Below are 3,467 nucleotides of genomic sequence, written 5' to 3' on the forward strand. Positions count from 1 at the left end.
TTTAAGTCTCATCCTTTTTCTTTGCCTGTTCCTTAGTGCTCCAAAAACTCTTATTCCTCTAGTTTTTTTCCTCTAACATCAGTTCTTTGGAATTCGCTTCCCTCATCTTGCTTTCCTGATTCATATTATTTGCAATCCTTTAAGTTGTCTGTCAATCATTATTTTGATCTACAATCTTCATCTTTTCTATTCCAGTAACTTCCAACTTTAATTAGTGGTTGCTTGCAGCCTTGTTGGAAGTGAAGTTGTTTAATATATATATATATATATATATATATATATATATATATATATATATATATATATATATATATATATATATATATATGTATATATATATATATATATATATATATATATATGTATATATATATATATATATATATATATGTATATATTATATATATATATATATATATATATATATATATATATATATATATATATATATATATATATATATATATATATATATATATATATATGTATATATATAGGTTAGCAGACTTTAACATCCCTCAGAATTAGGTCGTATTTTTCGGTTACCGGATTATTTTTTATTCTTTATATTGTCGCAAAACATTAGCGGACCATACGTCCCTAAGTCCTAGAGATGTTAGAATTTTTATTTATCTAATTTAAGTTACAAGTACTAATAACATTTTTTTTAATAAAGCGTGTACCATCACTTTCTCCATTTTTATTTTATATTGAATTTAATATTTTTAACTCTATTTTAAACTGACTCATAGTCAATCCATTAACTCAATTTAACTATTAGAAGTTTATATTAAATAAATTTATTAAATAATATACAAAATTATTGGGGTATTTATTGGAATTTATTGTTTGTGTAGATATCTACCAAAAAAACCTTTTTTTTTTGGTAGATATCTACACAAACAATTGAAAAATCTAGATTGAAATATAATATATTCAATCTAGATTTTTCTTTTTTTTTTTTGTAGTTATCTACCAAAAAAAATGGTTTTCTCCAATAAATCCCACAATAATTTTTATAGTAATATAGACTATATTATAGTGTAATAGTTTTTATATTAACATATTCAAGGTAAAGCATAGCTCCACTTTTATAAGTGGTACCCATGTTGCTTCTGGGTTTAAATAATAATAGAAGTCCAGAAGCAATAAGGACCTTATCCTTCCAGTTTATTCAGTAAAGGTTTTTTCGATTTAATATCATTGTAACTGATGTGAAGATCTTCAATAAATGTATTTCAATCAAAGCATTGTATTTCAATGAAATGCCTTGGTCAATCCAAGTCACAACTAAAGAGGTTTTATGTAATACAGTTGCAATGTGTACAAAATATTTTGTCACAAACCTAGGATCACCCTTTTTGCTTCCCTTTTAAAAATAAAACTCAACACCTTACATAAGAGAAAAAATGTTTATGCAATAAAAGTTGTCAAATCTGCGTTATCAGGAATATACCATCCATCTATAGCATGTTTACAAAAAATAAAGATTTAAAGCTTATAGTTAAAAAGCAATAAACTGTCAAGGAAGCTTAAAACTCCAAAATTTCCTGTTGCGCATAAGGTAATTTTTAATTTTTCCAATGACATGTGTTATTTTTGAACAAATGCAAAAAGTTTCTACACTTTTAGAGTTCAAGTGAAAAAAGTGTTCAAACATTAATAAATGTATGCACTTTTATTAACTCATAGTTCTGCTATAATTTAAAATAATAATCTTTAATACAGCTGTATTTATTTTCAAGTTTTTAATTATTTCATTATATATTCATTGTTTTTGTGTTTCTCTTTGATAAATTCAATTTATGAAATAAATGTTAACTTTGTTTAACAATTAACTTTCTTATTTTAATATTTGTAATATTTGTAATATTTTTATTTCTTTTTTATTTTAATATTTGTGCTTTTTTTTAGTCTGATTGCAAAGAATATTTTTATTTTATCTGATGTTGTTTATTGATGTATCATAATTTATGATTGGTGTATCTTAGTTTATGATTTTTTTTGTTTTGGTGACTTTTATTATAACTATCATGACAGTTTATCTTTTCAAAACATTTGATTTAAATAATCTCTAAATATTTTATTGAAACATTAAAAAGCATAAAAAGCAGGCAACATTTTTGTTTAATTCGTTATTATTGGCATTTTAGTTTTAAGTATAAAGTTGGAAAAATCTTGCAAAATTTATTTTTTGGTTAGGTAATATTTGTGAACAACTGTTAATTTTTTTTAAAAAAAAGGAAAAAGAAAACTGAAGAAAAAACTGCAGAAGTGGATTTGGACACTCATCTTATGAATGCATACATTCTGCGTGAATTGACTTTTATCCATTATAATTTGACTAATCTTGAATAATGATAATTTAAGATTATAGGCGCGTGTTTGTTGTGATCCTGTTGATTGGATTGTGTTATCATCATCATAACTGCAGTAAAGAATTTTTTTTACCTCTTTGCTGCAATTATGATAATGTGTACACTCCAATTATGTGAGTATAACCATGTGTTTGATTGCCAAGAGGAACACCTTTTGGCAAAAGATTACAATATGAATGAGATAAAACATTTATAAATAAAGCTTGAAGGAAGGATATCTATGTTCATATTTCTCAGGTCTTAAAAAAATTTCTGGCACTTGAACTGCAGCAAAATATCAACAGGACTGGAAGTCGTGGCAAACAAGCTTTAACCTGGAAAAACTGCTCAAAAATGTTAACTTCAGATCTACTCTGATTAGATCTAAGTTTAATTCAGATCTACTCTAAACATTTTGTATAAATAGGAGTCGGTCTAACTGTCTGCTCATACTCAGTGTTTGATTTAACAACAATAACAAAAATTAACAGTAACAAAAAAAATTATACTTCCAAAATATTCAAAATATATATAGATGTTAACAATTTTTTTTTACTTATTGTAACAGTTACTTCTTTAATCTTTGCTTCCAACAAGGCTGCAAGCAACCACTACAAGAGTTGGAAGTAACTGGAAGAGCCAAGATAAAGTTTATGAAGAAAGGTAACAACTCACAGATGATTTGATTGACAGATGGCAAATTATATGAACCAAGAAAAACAAGATGGAGAGAGAGAATTCCAAAGAACATATGTTCAAGAAAAAAAACTAGGCAAATAAGAATTTTTAAAGCACTTAGGAATAGTCGCGGTTAAAGGGTAAGGCTAAATTGAATGATGAGTAATAAAAGAATAAATTTAAGTAGATTGCAGAAGAGACACTAGCTCTTTAGAGCTGCACCTATTATAGTGTATTTAGAAAAGTGAAAGAGAAGCAACATTACAACAGTGTGATAATGGTTGGAGGCTGGCTGCAACCTTTACTTGTTTACTTATATTATAAGTTATTAATATGCAGATATTTATATGATTCTATAAAGCTCTTACTTATTATAAGATTGTTTGTTCATCATAAGTTGAACTTTCTTACTTATTATAAGGTTGTTTACTC

This window comes from Hydra vulgaris, chromosome 03, assembly GCF_038396675.1.
Source record: "Hydra vulgaris chromosome 03, alternate assembly HydraT2T_AEP".
Lineage (NCBI taxonomy): Eukaryota > Metazoa > Cnidaria > Hydrozoa > Anthoathecata > Hydridae > Hydra > Hydra vulgaris.